Source organism: Quercus lobata, chromosome 2 (genome assembly GCF_001633185.2).
Source record: "Quercus lobata isolate SW786 chromosome 2, ValleyOak3.0 Primary Assembly, whole genome shotgun sequence".
Taxonomy (NCBI): Eukaryota; Viridiplantae; Streptophyta; class Magnoliopsida; order Fagales; family Fagaceae; genus Quercus; species Quercus lobata.
Window position 1 is genome coordinate 5,562,625 of NC_044905.1, and position 24,363 is coordinate 5,586,987.

The window sequence follows — 24,363 nt, forward strand, 5'->3', positions numbered from 1 at the left end:
TTTTGTCTTCAAATTGTGTTGAATTATTGACCCTATGTATCTATACCATTTTGCGAATCCGACATGCATGGTTATTCATTCTTAAAAGATTTGATTGTTCTGTCAAAAAGGAAAAGTAGTAAGTCTTATAGCTACGTACTTGGTTTTGGTAAAATTTTCTAGTTGACATAGTCAAACTTTTGAGAGCGTTGTCTAGGTTATGCTTCCTTTTCTCTTTGGCTAAAACAAACGTGAAGAAAGGGCAAATGGAATTTTAAACGTGAAGAATATTATATCCATTATCAGAGGATAACTTGCAAAGGCAATTCTAGCAACCGAGTACTTGTTAGAATTCAACAATTCAACGTATGTGTACCATTCAATTTCAAGCGCTGCATAAAAGAAATGTAAAAACTTGGTCATTCGATTGGCCTTATGCATTGTTTTCAAAACTTGATCATTTCTAGGACCTTCAGTAGAGATTAATGAAAGAAAAAAAAAATTACAGTAGAGATTAATGAAAGAACTGCAGCATGAAATTATGTGACTTGCCTCTAGAGCTTAAACTAATAGGAAAATGGTGAATTAAATCATTTAGCCTTTATTCTAACTGTAAGTAGTTCATGTTGAGAGTTTACTAAGTTTTTTCTTGACAGGAACATAGATTTAGCACCACCTGTTTAGAATTTTCTATGGCAGTATTTGACTTACTGCATTTCCAATCTAGTATTAACTGATATTTGTATTGCTGCAATATTTTTAAATCAATTATTTGCAGTTTACTAGCAAGGTAGGAAGAAGATTAATTTATGTTTAGAGAAGGGAACAAATTAAGTATGGAAATTGATAATATATTTCCTGTTAGACTTTATCACATTAGGAATAAGCATGATGACAACATTTGAAAAAGATGCATCAACCTACATCACAGAAGACCATCAAATTTAAAAAAAAAAAAAAAAAAAAAAAAACATACATCACAAAAGCAAGTGCACGGGTGGTATATAATAAATGATATATTACTTTATTTTTTTATTTTTATACAAGATAGAGAATTTACTATAGCATAATTTAAGTATATATGTGTGTGAAGTTTCTTCCTAGAAACTTGAAAGCACTTATATTTTTGGAGTGACCACCGCATCAAAGGTGCGCAGTGGTAATGATATATTACTAAAGGTTTAAAGCTTGGCTTTTTAAATTTTTTTTTTTAATTTATATTAGGAAAATGCACAAATGTGGAAGCCAAATAAGTAAATTGTGAAAGATGAGTCTTCTATTACCCAATTTTGGCTGCACAAACTGATAATACTAACAATAACATTCTTGATAAGGGTAAGTGCGCCCATACCCGGCGGCCAGACATTTTTTTAATGCATGGCTGAAGGCTTGCTGCCAGAGCAAAGACAATACAATTCACATGGATGGCTATAGATCCAACTCAGGATAAACAAAACACCAATTAGAATAAATACTAAAAACAAGAACAAGAACAATAATAAATAATACATTAAAACTTAAAGCTCAATCTCTCTCTCACAAGACTAGCTGATATCTTTACCAAACTTCCTCCACCAAGATGTTTTAGTGCATTAGCTGCCAAATTCAAGTTGGTCCCCACTCACCCAAATGAATTTGTGAGAGGCTGTTAGAATATAAGCCCAAGGCGCTTAGGCCAATTATTCTAGGTCTCCACTACACTTATATTACTTATACAATGTATCTTGTCTACCTATATAAAAGGCAGACCTTTGTACTTTATTCTATATAGTTTAATACACAGTCTTTTAGACTTTAACAAGAGGAATCGAGCAAATTACTGACTAGGCTCCATTTCATTGCACTGGAAGCCTGTTCAAAGTTCCATGGAAATATGTTACATTAACTTTATATCATTTCTGCAGTTCTTAGATTAGCATCAGTTATGTTTCGCATCTCATTTCTGCAGTGATGAGGTTTCGCGACAGTGCTTCTCTTTTGAGAGTAGCTTTGCAAACCTGCATTATTTAGATAAAAGCTATTGTTATTATTAACAATGCAGATTTTTTTTACTTCACAAAAATTTGAATAATCTTACACCTTATGAGAGCCTCCTCATTAGTCTCATGTTTAGAAGGTTCCAGATTGCCCGTCTCTAAGTTCACCCTCGAGATCGGTTTCTTTAATAATCCTTCTGCAACTTTTGCAAGATTTTCCATATTCTCCTTGGTGGAAATATCAACAGAAGACACTTCTCCCTTTAGTGTATCATCCTGAAATGTCAATGTTAAAATAATTTTTAAATGATTAAAGTTGTCTTTTTCCATAGACTTAAACTTTTAGAACAAGTGGTAACTAATTTGTCACTCTCATATTAATTTGCCAAACTAGTGGTATTAATTTGTCACTTTTTGAACTCAAGGCATCAGTTAAAATCAATCAATGAAATACTGAATTTAATAAAACTTGTGTATAGTAGTATCTGCACACATTGGACTTAAGCATTGAAATTTAATTATTACCTGAATTCGGAGGTAGTTATTTTCACTATCGAGAGCTTTAAAAACAACAGAAAGGTGAAAGTCCACTATATCAGCACTTGCTTGAGTGAACACATTCACCAATGGGGCAGAGTGACCACTAGTTAACCACCCGAATATACCCTACCGAGCTGCTTCTTTGGCAGTGTATTTCTCTTCAACTTTTGTTGAACCAGTTCCTAGTGATAGAACCAGAAATCGACCATAATCTGCTGTCTTTATGGAACTGAAGTTAGGACTCCCCCGGTTAATCTCTTTTGTCACTTCGCCAATGGCAATCAAAGCCTACAGAATCATATGAGAATTAGACAATGATATTGATAAGAGAGTATGATTTCAGAGAGAATAAAAAAGCGACGTATACTAAACTTATTACCGGATTATTAGCAGCTACACCACCATCAATAAGATTGAATTTTCTCACTCTTCCAGTTGAGTCTTTGGTATCAAAATTATGGGCAGGGAAATATGTTGGGGCAGCTGAGGTTCCAATGCATATATCTGAAAGTAAGGCATCAAAGTGTGCATGGTTCTTCACCTAATTAAGGCATGGATACAAATATATGTTAGTTCTTTTTGGTTTATGTGAAGTGTTAATTCCTTCTCATTAGACTGGATTAATTTCAGGTAAAGTTAAAAACTTGGATTAATTTAAAAACCTCATAGCTGGAGAAAATGGCTGGCTGGAGTTGCTTGATGTCAAAGGTTGGGATTACCACATTGGTCAGTGTGTGGCGTAATTGAGTATTCCCTAGTTTTTCCTTCAGAAGGCTATGAAGATACTTTCCATCGTATTTTGGTCCTGTTATGGCTTTGATCAATTTTGTTGCTTGAGCAAATGGAGAACTGTTGCTTAAGCATATTAGTATAGTGTCATTTAATATGGAATAAGACATAGTGATAGCATGAAAAACATTGAGGCTCAATTGTTACCGATCTTGAGGAAAGATTTTAGGTCCATTATCAAAATAGAAGGCCTTGATGTCTTTGGCAGCATACATGGGGCGTTTGTTTTCATTTGGTGCAGTTAGCATGGTAGTCAAAAGACCTCCTGTACTTGTCCCTGCGATCACATCAAAATAATCTGCAATTCTAGCTTCGGGGCCATCAATTTTCTGCACCACAAGGTAAAAAATGTAAAAAAAACCATGTGAAAAAAATAGTCATGTTAATTGCCATTACTATTTTGAATGACTTATATGTAGTACCACTGTAGTCAATTTTTATAAAGCTCAAGCTTGTCAAATGGTCTTCTAGAAGTTAATCTACACGCATGTCTTGTAAATGACTATATTGGGATGAAAGTTACTAATCAAACCCATTTTTTATTTGGAAAAAAAAAAGAAAAAAAAAGAAAAAGCAATTATGCAAGCTACCAATGATTGGTTTCTGTTCTATTAAATAAGAACTTTAGATTGAAAACTAATATTTGAACTTTATACACATAGATGACATGTGCCAACTGGCTGGTATATAACAATATTGTAACCTGTAACTCAGACTCAAGGAAGCTAAGTATGATTCCTGGAATAATCCCCCTTATTCCACCTCCATCAATGCTAAGAACAGTAATGAACTTTCCATGTGTTGGAGGCCGCAGGGGTGATATTGCTTTTTCCATAAGGAATTGGGATGAGAATATGATTATGGAGCTAGGAGGTTAGTTGCTGTGCTGCCGGAAACTACATAGTGCCAATCTATTTATAATCCTTTAAGCTTTCAAGTGCCAGTTAAGTTTCAACATTTTCATCATTTTTATGGGACTAATAATGCTGTAATATGGACCATATGCATACATGGTGGTTTCTTCAATATGGTTTGAGTTGATATGTAGCTTTATCATCGACAGTTTCAACAGAGTATTCCATTTCCTTATAGTGATCTTTCTTTAGCAAAGAAGAAATTGCATCTTAGGCTCTACATATACAGGAATTGTAGTTGAGACTCCAGGAGAATTGTAGGTAAGAAGAATTAGGTGAAGTGATGATATCCTAATGGCAATGTGGATAGTGGATTTCATTATCTAGCAAGGGCAATATTTTGGATATAAAAATCCTATCCAATGACTCTTTTTTGGTTTAATTTCAATAAGTCTAGGGATATAAAATTTTTCACAGCTTCTTTTATAACAGTGGAGATGATATGTTTTGATGTATAATAAAATGATGGTATTAGTATGAGTCCATGTAAAAAAGTTAGGCACCTCTAACATTGTTCTGTTGATTTTCAATTCAAGTTTTAGTGCTTAAGTGTCCATGTGCACGCTCTAGGGCAAATGTCTAGTTGTTGATTTTCAATCTCAAGTTGTAGTGCGTAAGTGTCCATGTGCACACTCTAGGGCAAATGTCTACTTGTTGCGCTCAATAATTAGCAAACTATGATGATTGGAATGCAGAAAGTTCAATATTTTGATCACGCCGGTTTTTGAAAGATATAATGCATAATGATGTTCATTGGGTCACATTTCTAATTAGGTCATTTAGGTTCCTTTGAGCAATTCATACTTTTCTTATCAAAATCTATCATCTCATAGGTATGGTTGTATATAATTACTAAGTATATTAAGATTCTACTCATTTTTGATATTTTTAAACATTTGATCTAAATTCCTATTCTCGTCACAATAATAAGTTTCAAAATATTTATATAGTTTACTAAATTTTGGTCAAATTTTAAATTATTGTCATTTTTTAATGTATTTTTACACATTAAATTTATTAAATAAGATCTAATTAATAGTAAATCCAAATCTAAAATGTTAATTTAGTGCTAGTTTGGTACAACTTGTTTTACAATATATTCTGAATTTCAATTAGGGTGTGATGTTGGATTAAAATAATCGAAACTATCTAGAATTTAGATCTTGCATACTCACGAGTCACAATGCATTTGTAGGTTCAAAATTAATTTCGGTTTCATTGGTTATACGTTTTATGTTTTTGATTTTGGACTTGATTAAGCAGTGCTCTTCTTCAAAATCATACAGCTTAATTACCTTATTGCACATTTAATAATAATAATAAAAAAATAGCAATCACATGTGGCTAGTTTGTAGCTTTTCCATCATAACATAAAACAATGAACGAATAATGAATTCTTTTTCTTGTCAACTTGTACGCACAACTGTAGTCAGAAATTTAAACCAAAAATAAAAAATCAAAAGAATCATTTGAATTAATAAATGTACATTTATTTCTATCTTTCTTTCTATGCAAAGTAACTAAGGCTGTGTTTGGTTGCTGTAAAACGTTTTCCGGAAAATACATATTTTCCGGAAATGCTAATTTCCGGAAAAGGAAAATGTTTCCATGTGTTTGGTTGCATTTCAAAAAATTTTCCGGAAAATATTTTCTGGTGTTTGGAAAAGAAGAAGGAAAACACAAATCCAGAAAAACACAAGCCACAACCCAGAAAAAAATCATCAACGATCGCGATCCAAGATGGCGATCTCGCCGGTGCGATCTCGTGAAGGCGAGATCGCGATCAACGTCGCGATCTCATGTTCGCGAGATCGCGCCGTCGATCACGATCTTGATCCGGCGCGATCTCGCGAAGGCGAGATCGCGATCGATGCTTCTGGAGATCGCGATTGACGGCGCGATCTCGCGAAGTGTCGATCGCGGTCGTCGGACTGGAGCTCGCGAGATCAGCGCGGCGCGATCTGGGCTCTCTCTCTCTGATCTGGGCTCTCTCTCTCTCTCTCTTTTTTCCGAAAATGATTTGAAGTGAAAATGAGGGAGAAAATCATTTCCGGGTCAAAGGTGAAAATATTGGTCAACCGGAAGTCATTTTCCGGAAAATATCATTTTCCGTGACAGCCAAACACGTGGATTTTACAGAAAATAATTTCTGGAAACGGTTTTCACCCAATTCAAACACAGCCTAAGGTACCATTTTTGGACTACTAGACATATAGACTGGAGATCATTAATAATCTGATGTAGTAATCGGCATTAGAAGTGCTTTTTCGTGTGTGGAGATTTTGCATCTCGAAGCATCCTTTCTTGTGAGAGTATTTTTGCAAACCTGTAAGTAACAAAAATTTTACGCGAAATTAGTATTGTGAGAAATATTTTATGATAATGGCATAATATATATTTTATGATATTTTATAGATTATATAAATATAATATAATGGCATGTAATTGTGTACGTGTGAATGCATGCATGCTCTTCCATACTTTTTGAAAGCCTCCTCATTTGTGCCTCCATTTTCGACTGGTTCTGACAAACCTGTCTCTAATTTCACCCGTGATACTGGTTTCTTCAATATTCTTTCTCCTATATATTGAAGTTTTTTCAAGTTTTGTTTTGTAGACACATCAACTGAAGCATCTGTCCCGGTCAAGGTGTCATCCTAATGTCATATTTCAAAAGACTAGTCAATACTAAATAACTTTATATGAATTCAACATAAACCTGGAGAAAAACCAGAATTTTTCTTACTTGAATTCGAAGATAATTATGTTCTGAACGGAGAGCTTGGAACAGCACAGCAATATGGAGATCTACCATATCTGCACTTGCTTGAGTAAACAAATCCACCAATGGTACAGAACCACCATGATGTAACCAACCCAGAGTGCCCCACCTGGCTGCCTTTTTAGCATTGTATTTTTCTGCTGTCTTTGGTGAGCCGGTGCCTATTGAAATTACTAGAAAGCGGCCATAGTCTATGGGTTTAATTGGGAAGAAATCAGGATTTTCTTTAAAGGCCTGTTTAGTCACTTGGTTTATGGCTAATAATGTCTGGACCATGGTCCCTAAAAAGAAAAGAAAAACACTATAAAGATTAGGCTTTCTTGTATTGAAACTTTTAACTTCAGAATAAATTGCATATTTTGTTCTCAACTTTTGATCTTTTCTTTACAAAATCATCTATATGCTTTAAAATGTTTCATTTTAATCCCTCTACTTTAAATATTTCAACCAAAAAAAAAAAAATGTCATTTGATCGATGAAAAATGTAATATGGCAAACATAATTCATGCCATATCATAAGCTCCACATTATCAAAGTGACCTCAATTTCATGAATTCAGTTCAATATATAAAATTTTTTATCCATTAGGTATATAAGGATGATTTTCAAATAAATGTCAAAAGTTGAGCATCAAATATGTAATTTAAATTTACTTTATCTCTCTAAATGATTATATACTGGATTGTTTGCAGCAACACCACCATCTATAAGATTGAATTTTCGAACATTCCCTTCATTATCTTGGTTCTTGAATTGGTAGGCAGGAAGATAAGTTGGAGTTGCCGAAGTATCGATGCATATGTCGGACAATCGAGCATCCAAACAAGGGAAGTTTTTCACCTGCACGAAGTTAGAATTTTCTCTTAGGTTGCGTTTTGATTTGAGAATTTACAAACAAGGGATCTAAAAAACAATCGTTATCATAAATTGCTTAATATAAATTTATCAACACATGATGATGTGAGTTTTGAAAATTTTGCTTGAGCAAAAACATGTGATAATATGAATTTGAAATGACATCTTTACATATTCACTTCAAATGCACATATTAACAAAGGGAAATTCTCTTCCTAAATTTAATCAATAAAAAAAATTATATAATAATTTCATACTCTATATTCAAGTCATTGGAACTAAATAATAAAGTCCAAATCATTCTCTTTAAATTCACTTATACAAACAAATCATTAGGTTTTTTCACCATAGCTTTTTATTTCAAGAGAAGCTCCTTAGACTCTTTCATGCACTTCAAATTATGGGACTAGACGACTAGTGAACAATATTAAATAATAAGGTTTCAACATCCATGCAACACAATTTTTTAAAGGAAAAATCATAGTATATATACTTGTGAATTGAAATTAATATTTCCTTCTTTTTTTTTTCAATATCTTTTGCCTATATTGAATTAAGAAAAAATTGAGTTATAACCACATCATAAATAATTTTAATCTTTGAACTTGAATAGTAAACCTAATATACTATGTCAATTAAGTGGCGCAGAGTCAATGTCATTGTTCTATTTTTCTAGTTTGCCTTGCCATTGAAAGTGAAAGATTTCTGTTACCTAAAAGTTTTTAAGTGTCATTAATTTTCTTTGTCTAAACTCTAAAGTCTATTCAGCAAAGGAAAATGTCTATTCTAAACTAGCCCTATATATTTCCTTTGTAAGACTTCAAAATTTCAATTGTTGTACAGTACGAAGAAATACAAGTCTATAGAAGGAAACATTTCAAGAGGGTCAAACTTCGTGGCATGGCGCTGACAAATAAGACGATTTTGGATAGTTAAAGAGATAGACCCCATAGGATGAAAAAATGGTTGGCTGTAAATGCCTGATATCAAAATTTGTTATCACAACATTCGTCAATGTGCTATGCAGCCGAGTCTCTCCTAATTTCTCCCTCACAACCTTGTGAAGGTATTGCCCATCATACCTAGGTCCTCTCAGTGATCTGTATATTTTTTGGATTGCTCCACAAAAGCCTCTGCCATTGAAACCAATATATGCATGCTCTTGTTAATTGGTTAGTTAATATTTACAAATCCAAAAGATGCAAAGCATGAAACAAAGCTCAAATATACAGTGGCAGCTCTAGATGCAAGCTAGGGTGGTCACAAGATCACCCTGACTTGCAAAAAAATGAATATATATATATACTTTCTCCCAAAAAAAATTATATGTTAAAATAACTTATTGTGACTACCCAAATAAATTTTTGAATACCTTGACTTGAGAATTACAAATCCAATGTGTACTGATTCTAATCTAGGTCTAATAATGATATTATTTTTTTACCCACCAGTAACAGCTTTTTACATAAGATTTATTATAAAAATGTTGTGGACATAGCATTACTTCAAAATTAATTCTACCCCCAAACCTAATCCTTAATCATTTTTTTTAAATAAAAAAAAGCTTAAATAACAACAATAAATATTAGCCCAAAAATCAACAAACATATATCAAATAAAAACAAGATAAGACCAAACAACAAGAATTGAACAAATTATTCAACAAAAAGCCTACTATAAAACAAAAAGATAAATTTGTAGATCATTCAACTTATTCAATAAAATAATTTCCAATTATATTTTTCCTTAAAAAAATGATACTAAAAAAAGAATATTATGGTTGTGAGTTATCTCCTTAATGGTGACAACAACAATGGTACTTTTTTTGGCTTTGTAATCGCAAAAATTTTGCTCTCTTTAATGACTCGTCTTGTAGTTGTAGTAAATATTTAAGTTATCGTTTTATTAAATTTTTTATAATTTAAATTTTTTAATGACCACCCTAAAAATTTTTCTTAGAGCCGTCGCTATAGATATACCACCGAACCCTGATACCATATTCTAATACATACGTGTATACATATATAAGGGCAGTCAAGTATGAAGATTTACCTCTTTTGTGGGAAAATTTTAGGACAGTGTTCAAGATAGAAGGGCTTAATATCTTTAGCAGCAAATGATTGTTTTCATCTGGAGCAGTTAACATGGAAGTTACAAGACCACCTGTGCTTGTTCCCGCAATGACATCAAAGTAGTCTGCAAGTCTAGCGTCCTCACCATCCAACTCCTACCATTATTGTCAAATTATGTATAGTTAATATGGCTGTTATAACATTATATACATATATATATATATATATATTTTTTTTTTTTTTCAAACATATACATGTCATTAACTTAAAATGCTCTAATGCAAATATTTTATACGAGATGAGTTTTATTTCATGGATCAAGTTTAGTAATACACACGTCCACAAGTATAGGAAATTGTGCAATAAATAATATTTTGAAAGCCATACCAATTATGTCTTTGAATACTTTACATAAGACCAACACAACCCTGTAAACATTCACAACATTCTTATATAAATATTATTATATAATGATCGAGTTTTATTTCATGGATCTAGTTTAATAATATACACTTGCTCAAGTATAAGAAATTGCGTAATACTAATATTTTGAAAGCCCTAGCTGCTAGCTAGTAATTATGTCTTCGAATACATTAAGACTTAACCCCACCTGAACTTGTGATTCAAGGAAAGCTAAGATAGTAGCAGGGATGATCCCCCTGATACCTCCCCCATCCATGCTGAGAATGGTGATCAAGTTACCATAAGTTGGGGGTTGAAGTTGAAATGACAATGTTTTTTCCATAAGGAAGATGAAAATGGTAGGCAAGTGATCAGAAACTAAGTTGCAATATAAAAGAATGCCTTAGGTTTTGTAAGGAATAAGATCAAAGAAAGCTAAGTTTTTGTTCTTACATTTGAATTTTGATCCATCAACGACCTATTTATAGCCTTAAGTTGTGGTTATAGAAAGATGAAAGTTCAGGGAACTATGCAATGGTCAAAAGGTGCATGGTAGAACAAGAAACTCCACTTTATCTAGTTTCACGTTGAATCTTTCTCTAGACCAAACAATCTCCTAGTCTGTGTATGTCTTTTTGGATTCAATTATCAAAAAGAAATTTGAATTTTCCCCCATGGGAAACTGAGAATTATCCAATATATAAGTTCCACGAACTGGAAGCCGTTTTATGATTAGTTGTGCACTTATATGCTAGAAAGCACAGACGCGGCTGGGAGGGTGCCGCACCCGAGTCTGACACAGCCCGACGCAGGACGCGGCGTCCGACTTTGTTGCTCGCGCGTCGGTGCCATGTCTGAGCTTTTTTTTTTTCCCTCGGATTCGCGCTGACTCAACTCAATTCGCGTCGACGCGGCTCGATTCACGCCGAATCGAGTTGATTCGGCCAGAATTGGGCCGTATTAGGTCGTATCGGCCGGTGACCGAAACAGGGCGGAAACAGTCGAAACAGGTCGAAATCGGCCTTGAATCTAGCCGGAACAGCTGAAATTCTCACCTCAAAGGCATAGTAATGTGTTTTTTTAAAAATTTTTAATAGTAAAAATATATAGAAAATATAAATAAAAATATTTTTAATAATTTTTTAATCGCCGAGTCTCGCCACATCCACACCCTACTTTTTTAATAATTGCCGAGTCCCGCACCCGCACCCGAGTCCCGAAATGCACCCGTGCTTCATAGCTTATATGTGAGTTGGACTTGGACCCAAATAAGAACAAATTAAGAAGTAAATAAGATTTCTTTCCTCTGCGAATATCATGGATTGATCTATGCAGAGAAGGACGCTTCAAATTTTGTAACAAACTCAACCAACGTATCAGAACATCATAAGAATTGAGACCCTTTAAAATTTTTTGTACAAGTTCATCATGGAATTTATTGACTTTTAAATGAATGGTTTAAATTTTACTATGCTATCAATCCTTTAAAGAGATATTATAAAATAAATTATTTTCTAACTAGAGTTACTTTAAGATGATCATAATTCAAAAGACTTAATGGTAATAGTATACCCGACTCTACCTAACAGTCTAATAGTAGTACTATAAGAATGGGTTCACTAGCAGCATATGATAGCCAATATGCATTACTCTAATTTGATTAATTTTTTTCAACTGAACGTAACACGTTTCCATTAAGTGATGGAATACGTACAATGAATAAATGTAATCTTTATCTTTCATTTAGCAAAAAGAGACCTGAAATGGGACCTAGCCATTCATAAATTAGGTTTTATCCTAAAGAACTTATGAGGCTTTATCTGCAGTCTGACGAACTTTGCCATCTTGGACTCGTAATCTGAGGGGTAGATACCAATATTTTCACGTAAAGTAATGCATATATGTAGTCTGAACTTTTTTATATTTAACTTATTAAAGCTTAGAAATAGATAGTCTGATCTTAGATCAAGTACATAATGAACATATTATTATAAGTACGCCATGGGTGACCCACTACGGCAAAGAATTTATCAGCTTTGGTGACCATGCCATAATGGCATGGCTTACGATTTGGATTAAAGAAATGCAAAGGGTGATTGCACTTAGAACATTACAAATAATATTAGATCATATATATGATGTAAGATAAACCCTCTCTTTCATGTTTAATTAATGGTTTGTATATAGATGACATTTATATATTGCTTAGAGATCTCACTTGCTTCAAAAGATAATGTATATGCCGTTAGACATGGCAAAACGGGTCAGAATTTTCTGACCCGACCCGACCTGACCCGAAAAATATCCGACCCAAACCCGATTTTTTTTTACCTGAAGCAAAAACGGGTTGACCCGTGACCCGACCCGTGTTTTTGCGGGTCAACCCGACCCCGAACCCGAACCCGAACCCTTTTTTTAAAATTTTTTTTTTTGGGTAAAAAAAAAAAAAAAAAATAGTGAAATTAAGACAATATTGGTTTAATTGTTTATTGTGAGTTTTAAGGAAGCAATTGATACATTTACATAACTGCATGCAAATTAATTGAAAAATAAATGGTTGAGCATTCTGTAATGAGTAAAGATTTTTAGATATCAAATAGCAAAGTACATGCCAAGATAATCTGGTTATAGTAAAGTTAAAAACAGATTTAAAATTGTAGATATGTGTGAGACACATTCACAAGTGTGAAAATAGTAAAGCCAAAGTATCAAATTAGCATAAATTATGAATGCTTAGATCTATTTTTTAATAATTTATGTTCAAAATAAACGGCTTTTCAAAATAAATTATGATATTTCCTAGAGTGTGTGCTGCTTAAAAATGATATGATCTTCATAAAAGAGACTAGGTATAAATAAGTAAGCAATCAAACTTTAATGTATATCTCAAATTGAAATAGAGTGTCAACCACAATTGATAATAGATTATAAAATTAAATTTTAAAATTGTAACTTTCTTATATGTTTTTATTCTTTATCAAATGAGTTATCCAATAAGTCATTTGTAATTTTTTTTTTGGAATGTTGATATTGTGTAAAAATAAAACTTGTATATTTGTTTTACTTATCTTTGTGTTGTTTTGTTTTACATAGCAATATTAGGATTTGTATAATTTTAAAATTATTGAATAAGTATTAATAAGTTTAACTGAGTTTATTCTTGATATAAGTAGTGAATTCAAAATAATGCATTTTACATCAAGTAATATGTTGCATAACTATCCAAATGGCAAATACATATTGTTTTCTTTATAAAAAAAAAATATAAAAAATAAAAAATTTCATGTGAAAAATACGGGTCAACCCGACCTAACCCCACCTGACCCGCAACCCGATTGACCCGAACCCGTTTTCAACCCGCTTAAAATGACCCGTTTTGACCCGTGACCTGTTTGATCCATAACCCGATTAACCCGACCCGACCCGCCCGTTTTGCCATGTCTATATGCCGTACGTGTAGAGTTTGAGGTTGTGATCATGCTTGTTTGGATGCAATGAACTGCATGTTGGCGGCTAGTTTAGTTGGTAGTTAACATTAAAATGATGATTTGCTATATAACTGTGCCTGATTTTAATTAGTCCTAAATGAATCGGCATTCTTTTCTTATGTTTGAAATCAATTAGATATTAATACTAAAAATCACAAAACAATTGCACATGTGCACGAAAAAATAAAAATCAATGCCCATTAGATGAAATGACGTGTGTGAATCGATTTGACATCATGAAATGGGGGCAAATTTTGATAATTCACGCAATGTAGATAATGAATAACACGTGAAATTAAATACGAATAATCACATTTGTTTTATTTATTGATAAGAAATTATCCGATGTTTGGTATTATATGATGAAACAAGAATTTGCTTCGTTAGTATGTTTCTTGTCAGTTGAAAGACAACTTGTAAAACCTGTGTCACAGAAAGCATTCAATGGATAAGGACACCAGTGTGGGGCCTGCCTAGGACCCTCCGATACTTAAGTTAGCTTATTCTCTTTCTGGAAAAACTGTAATTTGTATGGTTGTATGTGTTCATGTCCTTTTACCTGTTTTCCATGGCTTTATATAGCCTTAGGTTGAGTTCATACTCAGCAAACCATTATGTTGTAGCTGGATAATCAATACTTAAAGATTGTTCAGGGGCCTTTTTCGGTTGCCTAGCCACGTGTGGTCTGTTGGAGGGATGACCTTATTAGGCCCGAGTTCTTTTTGGGGAGTTGCATTCGGAACTCAACATTGGGCCACGGGGTCCAACGGCTACTGGCATATTTTTAAGCCTACAAAATCATTAAGGCTAAAGTCTATGAATCTTGATAACGGTTGAATAAATATGTAATATGTGTTTGATATAATAGTTTTGATTAGTAGTTGAAATAAAGCAATTTATTTAGAGGTAAAGCAATTATGTACTCAACGATGTAAATTTAAAGATATGGAAGCAAAGTCACTTATCTTTGATGGTTTATAGCCCAGTTGTGTAGCATTAGCGAGCCGATAGGACTCTAGTAGAATGCCAGCGGTAAGGGCTAGTATATCATGCATTTAAAGGAGTTTAAACCTTGGTTAATAGTTGTAATAGCAGTTGAAATAAAGTAATATGTATTTAAATGTGAAGTAATCATATACTCAATAATGTAAATTTAAAGATAAGGAAGCAAGGTCACTTATCTCTGATGGTTTACAGCCTAGCTGTGTAGCATCAGTGAGCTGATAAGATTCTAGTAGAATGACTCCAGCGGTAGAGAGATAGTTTGCCATGATAGCTTTGTGATTGAAGGGGAAAAATGGGTGCAACTGGAGGGAGAGAGAGTATGTTCAGCTGTGTATAGGGGCTGGTTAAGCTTGCTCCTCTTAACATGCACTTAAATGAGTTTTCCCCTTGATAATACTCTTTTAGTTGTTGTGAAGTTATGAATAGTGTTGCCTTCCATGAGAAGGGTTTTTGCATGGAGTATTTGGGCCTTCTAAGAGAACGGCTTTATGCAAGAAGTAGTTGTGCCTTCTAAGAGATGGGCTTTTGTAAGAAGTAGTTGTGCCTTCTAAGAGAAAGGCTTTGATATGAGATCTTGGTGCCTTCTAGAAAAAGGGCTTTAGTAATAAAAGTTCATGCCTTCCATAAGAAGGGCTTTTAGTATGAATGTTTGATATCTCTTGAGAAGTGTGGAGATGGTAAATGACATAGATGTTTTGTGGGATGTAATATTTGTAATATGTATGATATATGGAAGTATGAGAGATATGAAGGTTAAAGATAGTAAAAATATGAGGCTATAACCGTTGGAGAAGTTGTAGAGATTGCTTTCCAAGAGGAGAAATTTTGTAAGAGAAGAGTATAGAGATGTGTTTAGGTATTTGGAGATAGAGGCAGTAAGAAAGGTGTAGAAGAGTATTGACATGTGTTTATGGGCAACAAAACAGTTGAATTTCAGAGTGAGTGAGTATAAGAGTGGAGTTTAGAAGAGTTGTGGTGTGTTATATGTAATAATGTAGTAAGTGTGTATGAGATTGTGTAAGAGAAGTGAAGAAAGAGATGTTTAGAGAAGTGAAGAAAGTTAATGAAGCTTTGGAGATTTAGTCAAGGCCTCATTGGGTTGTGACATAATCTTGTTGAGCAAAAAGAGTATTTGATTATGTCTCTGCCATCTGCTAGAGCAGAGCATTAATACTCTTCTTGCTCACCAAGATTATGTCACAACACAATGAGACCTTGACCAAATTTCTAAAGCTTCCTTAGCCTTCAACCAATCCTTCTATTACTTGCTAGAAATGGATTGTAATGGAACCTTGGACCAAAAACACAAACACCTGAAAAGGAAACATTTTCAGCTAAACCCCAGCAATGCATTCAGCACTTGACACTTGGCTGGAAGTGATATCATCAACCATTTAATGTTGAAATCCCAACAACCAGCTGTTATACCTAAAATAGCAAGATACCCTTCAAAGAGATCTTACCATTTTTCAGCCAAATCCATCCAACAAATGTTGAAATGACCTCTTTAGCAGTCTGAAATTATCCATCTGACCTCATTGGCTTCTGCTCAAAGCAAACAGCTTTTCCTGATAGCTAGGACAGCTTTTTCATGATAGTTGTTACAGTTTTTCCTGACAGTTGGGACAACTTTTTTCAGAACAGCTGTGACAGCTGACCCAGCAGCCTGAACATCACTGATTTTTCCACATTTGGCTAAAACTAAAACCAACTATTGAAACTACCTTTCTCTTGCTAAAATACCTTCATTTTCTGTTACTTTTTCCCTAGCAACTCTTACCCAAAATAGAAAAAAAATACCTTGAAGCTAAACATACCATTTTGGCCAAATCTTAAGATGGATTCTCTGAAAATTCATTGCTGTTTGGGACAGATTTTGGCTGATATTATTTGCTAAAATACCCCTTTAAACTCAGCTTAATGGAACCCTTCATCAACACCTCAAGGGGGGAGACCAAAAGGGAGAACTCTCCCATACACTTCCCTATCCTTTCTCCCTTTAATAATTTTCTGAAACTCTTAATGAAGTTCTAGGCTTCTAAGTTTTTTAGTTTCCAGATTAGGAACTAAACTCTTCAGCCTTTAGCTCATAAATGCCTTCATAAGCCTTCATACCTCCTCTAGCAGCCCAGCAGCTTTGCTAAACACATTACAACACTATTACTCTCTTATACTCATTATCTCACTCTCCATATTATGAAAATACATATATCTTGCTACCCATATCTCTAAACATCTTCACTTCTCTTACACAATCTCATACACACTTACTACACCATTACATATAACACACCACAACTCTTCTAAGCTCCTCTCTCATACTCTCTCACTCTGAAATTCTACTGTTTTGCTGTTCATAAACACATCTCAATACTCTTCTACACTTATCTTACTGCTTCTATCTCCAAATGCCTAAACTCATTTCCATACTCTTCTCTTACAAAATCTTTCCTCTTGGAAAGCAATCTCTACAACATCTCCAGCAGTTATAATCTCACATTTTACTATCTTTAACCTCCATATTTCTCATACTTCATATATCATACATATTGCAAATATTACATCCCACAAAACATCTATGTCTTTACCATCTCTACACTTCTCAAGAGATGCCAAACACTCATACTAAAAGCCCTTCTCATGGAAGGCATGAACTTCTATTACTAAAGCCTTTCTCCTAGAAGGCACCAAGATCTTATATGAAAGCCCTTCTCTTACAAGGCACAACTACTTCTTACAAATGCCCTTCTCTTAGAAGGCACATATACTCCATACAAAAACCCTTCTCATGGAAGGCAATTCTATTCATAATTTCACAACAATTAAAAGAGCATTGTCAAAGGGGAAACTCATTTAAGTGCATGATAAGAGGGGCAAGCTTAGCCAACTCCTACACATAGCTGATAGCTGGACATACTCTCTCTCCCTCCAGTTGCACCAATTTTCCCCCTTCAATCACGAAGTTATCATGGTAAACTGCCTCCTTACCGCTGGAGTCACTCTGCTAGAATCTTATTAGCTCATTGATGCTACACAGCTGGGCTACAAACCATACAAAAATAAGTGACTTTACTTCCTTATCTTTAAATTTACATCACTGGATACATGTTTACTTCACATTTAAATACTTATTACTTTATTCCAACTACTATTACAACTATTAACCAAGGCTTAAACTCATTTAAATGCATGATAAGAGGGGCAAGCTTAACTAGCCTCTATCGCTGGCAGTCTGTTGGAATTCTATTAGCTCACTGATGTTACACAGCTGGAGTTATAAACCATACAAAGATAAGTGACTTTTCTTCTTTATCTTTAAATTTACATTATTGAGTACATTATTACTTTACCTCTAAATAAATACTTTATTTCAATTGTTATCACGATTACTAATCAAAGCTATCATATCAAACGCATATTACATATTTATTCGACCATTATCGTGATTCTTAGACTTTGGCCTTAGTGATTTTGTAGGCTTAAAAATATGCCGGTAGCCGTTGGACCATGTGGCTCAATGTTGAGTTCCGGACGCAACTCCTCAAAAAGAACCCGGGCCTAATAAGGTAATCCCTCCAACGGACCACACATGGCTAGGCATCCGAAAAAGGCCCCCAAACATTTAGCAACTCCATTGGGGAAAGAGTAGCAGAAGAGGAAAGTATTTTAGCAAGAGAAAGGTAGTTTCAATAGTTGGTTTTGGTTTTAGCCAAATGAGGAAAAATTAGTAATGTTCAGGCTACTAGGTCAGCTATCACAACTGTTCTGAAAAAGGCTGTCCCAGCTGTCAGAAAAAGCTGTGACAACTATCATGGAAAAGCTGTGACAGCTATTCTGAAAAAGCTGTCCCAGCTATTAGGAAAAATTGTTTGCTTTGGGCAGAAGCCAATGATGTCAGATGGGTGATTTCAGACTGCTGGAGAGGTCTTTCAGCATTTATTGGATGAATTTGGCTGAAAAAATGGTAAGATCTCTTTGAAGGGTATCTTGCTATTTTTGGTATAACAGCTGGTTGCTGGGATTTCAGCATTAAATGGCTGATGACATCACTTCCAGCCAGGTGTCAAGTGCTGAATACACTGCTGGGGTTCAGCTGGAAATGTTTCCTTTTGGAGTGTTTGTGTTTTTGGTATAAGGTTCCATTACAATACATTTTTAGCAAGCAATAGAAGGATAGATTTAAAGTTAATGAAGCTTTGGAGTTTTAGTCAAGGCCTCATTGGGTTGTGACATAATCTTGGTGAGTAAGAAGAGTATTTGATGCTCTGCTCTAGTAGCTGACAGAGAAATATATGGTCAGATTATGGCAGACAAAAGTTGGGTATCAGAGATATCATGAATATTTTGCATAGAGAGAGATAAAAGATAGCCAATCAGATTAGGCCATGTGTTTGAGTTGGATTTTAGCTGAAAGAAGTAATGAGATTTATGTAGAATAATATAATGAAGTTTCTAAATTTGTATAGCAACAGCTAGGAGTTGAATGAACAATTATTCTCCTAGCAGTTAGATGGCTGGAGATATTGAGTATTTGTCACATGTTGAATATTAAGTTTTAGGAAAAGAGCAATTGAGAATTTTATCATTTAAAGTGCTATGTGATAAGAGATGCTTACCATATGTTACCCGCTACACACGGACTCGTCAGAATTTAGGGAGTTGGAGAAGACACGCCAAGCAACATGTTTCTTTTATCAACTTTAAACCGTTGGAGTTTTACTGAATATACCTCTTGGCCCTCCAAACCACGACTTCCAAAGTTTCCCTAAAGAGACTTATGAGCTTGGGTCATAAGCCGAAGATGAGATGACATACCTCGGGTTTTGTTGTCATTTTGTGTAAATATGGGCTTTTGTTGAAGAAGCCGTTTGCCATAAGTGTAAGAGAGGTAATATGGGTCATGAGCTTTGATTCATTGCTTAAACCCAATCCATATGTTGATGTTGATAATGTCATGGGGTTATGATCCCAATTGATGAAGAGGAAATGTGGACCATGAATCCTTTTCTTGAAGTAGGTTCTTGCAGGCCATGTGAGCCCAATCCTTGTGGTTGAATGAGATATGAGCTTATTTTGGGTTTTAAATAGATTTACCCAAAAAACCAATAATATGTTGATGTGGCATGGGGTGCCAATGAAGTAATGCCACATGGGCTGAAAAAACAGTCCTCAACAAAGATGACAATTTAACTCTAACGTTTTTTGCTTATAACTGATCCTTAATTCTGCATTATTAGATGAAGGTAATGGTTTCGTGCTATTCATTGCTTAATTATTGATTATTGCTTGGAGTTAATGCATGTATGCTCGTTCATACCCTTACTCGTCACTGTTAGTGACGATTTGCGAATGATGGACAATCAGTGGTATGCTACTCGTCATTATCCATTGTTTTTTGCGCTATCTCTTGTGTGTATGTTTGTTTCTTAAAAGAAGAAAAGAATAATTGTTCCTCATTATTTAATAAATTGTGTTGTGTATAGTGATGATGTAAAAAATCATCAATGAGCCGCACAGTCCTCATGTGCTCTTAACAGAACCCGCGAAATGAAAAACACAGAGAAGACCTTATAGAGAGTATTGGTGTGGTACTAGTCAAGTACCTTCCGAAGGTTAAGTTATAAAAAGAATTTCTGCAACTTTAGAGTGCTAGAGCTAGGGAATTATGCGTACCTTGATTTATGAGGGCTTTAGGGGTTTTTATAGTAGCACAAAGCTGACCTCCGTTTCTTGGCGGAGAAGGTATTTCCTTGTATAGAAGATTCTCATTAATACTTGTATTTTATGGGATTCTTTCCTTGTAGTTATTCCTCTGATTATGGTTGGGTGTAGAATGCAAGACATTTCCATACTAGGATTCTTGGAGACCACTCATGCCACGTGGTTTCAACAAATTGTCTCCCTTGGATCCATCTACCTTAAGGAGTTCATTTGTAGCCCTACCTCTCCGTCTAGGCTATGAGCCTGTCTACTAGTTCTTTGCTTGGTAGAGTACCTAGGCCGTCTCTTTTGGTGACTTTGTCACTTATGACTGCCTCCGTTAATTGGATCCATCTGCTTTGAGATTTATCCCTATCATATAGCATAACTTACTATTATATTTCTTAAAAGTTATCATAACTTTGGAATTAAATTTGTGGTGTATTTTTATGTTGAAATCACATTCCTTCTCTTCGTGTATTTTTGTTTCTTTAAATTAAAGGGGGAAGCAGACATGAGGGGTGGGGGGGGGGGGGAATAATTATCCTTTTTCATTATTTGAATATTTTAAAAGCTAAGGTGAAGAGAATAAATATAATTATTTATTTAGATGTTTTAAAAATTAAAATGAAAATAAGAGAAAATTGTATAAATTAATAATTATACCAATCTTTTTTTTAATAGGTAGTTGGGGGTGGGGGAGGTAGGGTTTGAAACCATATATATGAGACCGCAAATGATACCATTAACACTAGGATATTAATTAAACTACATCTTTATTAATATTAAGACATGGACATAATTTAATATTATAAGAGGAAAATTGACAAGTTAAAATTAGTGAAACCACTTAAATTATTTTCATTTAAGAGAATTAAAAATAAGTGATTCAAATCCTTTCCTTCATTCATTTGAAAAACATCCAAGTAAAGTTAATTAATTCTCATAACAAAAAAATATGTGGCACTCTCAACAAAAAAGAAAAAGGAGAGAGAGAGAGAGAGAGAGAGAGAGAGAGAGAGAGAGTATTGTTTTGCTCAAAATGCATTCTAAACCTCTATTAAAAAATTTCAACCTTTTGGTAGACCATAATATCTTGCATTTTGGTCCAGCAATGAATTCTTGATAGAGATAGCACTAAAATTTTATCCAAATCTAAAACCTTCATTTATTATCATAGAAAAGTCCATTGTTGAAATTAAGGTTAGCTAATTTTTCATCCAATTGTCAAGAGTCTCATAGCTCAGCTGACATTTTCTGGTGTTTCAATGAGAGCACCTTGTATTAAAATCTCTCCTTCCTCATTGTAAATATCGAATTTAACCAAAAAAAATCTCATTTATTCCAATTAGAGAGTTTTGGGCTCTTTTTCTCTCTCAATTTTTTTTTCTTCTAGGCCCTATCGTAGATTGCGTTTAGATGGGTAAAAATGGGTTTTCAAGCACAAAAACCATTTTTCATTCAATTTATTAGTATTTAACAAAAACTTGTGTGTGCTTTTATCAGCTCATAAAAGTCAAAAATTGATGCTTAATAAGCTTTTATTGAAACTCAAAATAATTCCTAATACATTAGGTTTTTCAACTGAAATTTAAACATATAATTGCTGCTTGGATAAAAGATCGCCTACGGTGACATTTAATTTTTTTTTAAATTTGCGTGACATTTTAATTATAAGGGAAATTACAGTAAACTTATGGTTTTAAAAATTGATTCAGTCAAAGAATTGCAAAAGGGACTGTTTATTGGTTTTATGGTTCGACTAGGATCAAACCGATGACATCATAAATAATTTAATTAAGAATTTTTAAACTATATAAATAAATAATAAGTTTTTTTTTTTCATATACTAATAAACTAATAGTAATAAATATGTATGCTTGAAAAATATATAACATTGTAAGGACACGATTCCTGCGCGGCCCAGTGACATTTTTGGGTTCACGCGGGAGAGATCCCTCACAATACAATTTGTAGAGAGTGGGCTTGAAAAGCTTGGGCTTGGTCACGGGACGATGATGGTCCGGTCTGGATTTCAGAGAGTCCCTGTGGAAAGTGGACTGGGCCTAAACGTTTAAAGCCCCGCCGTGCTGCCACTTCTGAGAATGGGCTCCTCGGACTTGATCCGAGGACCCTTGTGGTCCCTTCCGGCTGTCCAACGGAGGACCTTCTCTATTCTCTGCATGGATCGTTCCGGCGATCTTATTCATGAAGTCTTTCTCTTTTCCTCCTCCCTTTACTAGATTCACTTACTTCTCCTTTTATACTAGCGTGCGTTCGATGTCCTTCGTCCACGTGTAGGTCAGTCTTTACAAATACTGACATTGGTCCCATCAGTCTAATCCGGGAATTGTTGGGGATGACTTGATAAAGCTGCAGAGTACGGTTTCTGTCAGGCATTGGGCCTTATCCAGAAGGGTATTTAGGGTAATCGCCCCAAGGTATTTTGGATTTCTCCCGAATTTGTCCCTTTATTCTGGGGGGATTATGGCCTGCCGAGGACTAGACTGTCCTCGGCTGCCTCCCAAAATTGGTCTGTGCTCTGCGTCATGGAGTTTGGGCTACAATTCTCCTCGGATTGGGCCCTCGGACTCTCTAAGGGTGAATGGGCCTGGTCCACGAATTGTTGGGCCCCACAATAGCCCCTCAAAACCCTTCTATCCGAATTCCGGATTGGAAAGGAGGGTTTTGGCAAACCCGGGCCCTTAATATGGCCCATTTAGCTTGATCCCGCATTTATGTGAGCGGTTTCCCAGGAAGTTAGGCGGTTTTTGGGGGATTCCTTTTAATCCGCTCAGAATCTGCTCCTGCCGCTTGGATGTCCCAGACGCGCCCTTAATGAATCCCCTTAACGAGGCTCATTTATATCCGGCGGCTCATTTGATAAGGTGGAGAAGTGAAACGGACGCCTCTTTTTTCTTCAGATTCTTTGGGAAAGTTGAATACATTTAATGCCATCCGTTCTGCTCTTCCTATAAGTAGGCAAGCAGGAGGCCATCACTTTCGTACTAACCCCCTTCCCTTCTTATGAGATCACGACAAATGATGAAGAAATCATGCCCCTCCTCTAGACACCATATTCTGATAAAACTTGAAATGACTCGATCAGGGCAAGGGTGGCGCAGACTTAAGATCCGTCCCGCCTCTCTTTTAGCCAAAATCCGAAGCAGGGGCTCATCACGCCGAACTCTTGGCGTGACTGAGTCGAGAATACCCAATATCAGCACCACCCGGCTCCTCATGAGCGTACCTAATATGGCACCAACGTGTTAGGAGTCAGGGCTGAGGCAGGGGCTAAGTGCTTCTGCTTCTCCCTCTTTTGCTCCTCGGTGCCCTCCTCCACCTTCTTCTTATAGTCTTCCCAGCACCAGTTCCGTCTTGGTGCCTTCCCTTTTCCCTCTTTTGTTCCTTTTCTTTCTTTTCATCCCTACTCTCTTCTTCTCCTCCTTCTTTACTCATGTCCTCCATCTTCCTCATTCATCTCCTCCATCTTCTTCAATTCTTCTTCCTTCTCCTTCAATTCTTCTTCCTTCTCCTTCAGTTCTTCTCCCTTGTTCTTCATCCTTTTCCGAAGGAGGTTCTTGTCACGATATGAGCAATGTTGAGACAGAGACTGAAGAGACCTTGAAGATGAGTTTAGAAGAAGCCTGACTGTTTACTTCTCTGTACTGCGAGTGTTATCGTTGCTTTAGCAGTTCTTCTTTTGTATAGGCTTGTTTGAGCCCTTTTTCGTACATTGTAATAATCTCTTATATTAATAAAAGTGTTTACTATTTCATTTTGCATATTCCGTTTATGTTTTTGTATATTGGTAAACGCTGCTCGGCTCAATGAGAAAGTATCTAAAACCGATGACAACTA

General features: G+C 35.1%; 2 pseudogenes; both read right to left on the minus strand.

Annotated features, from left to right (window-relative positions):
* The window catches only part of LOC115974211, a 32,325-nt pseudogene extending 21,673 nt beyond the window's left edge, over positions 1 to 10,652 (minus strand).
* On the minus strand, positions 1,465 to 4,158 carry LOC115974210 (annotated as a pseudogene).
* Positions 10,653 to 24,363: the final 13,711 nt, after the last annotated feature.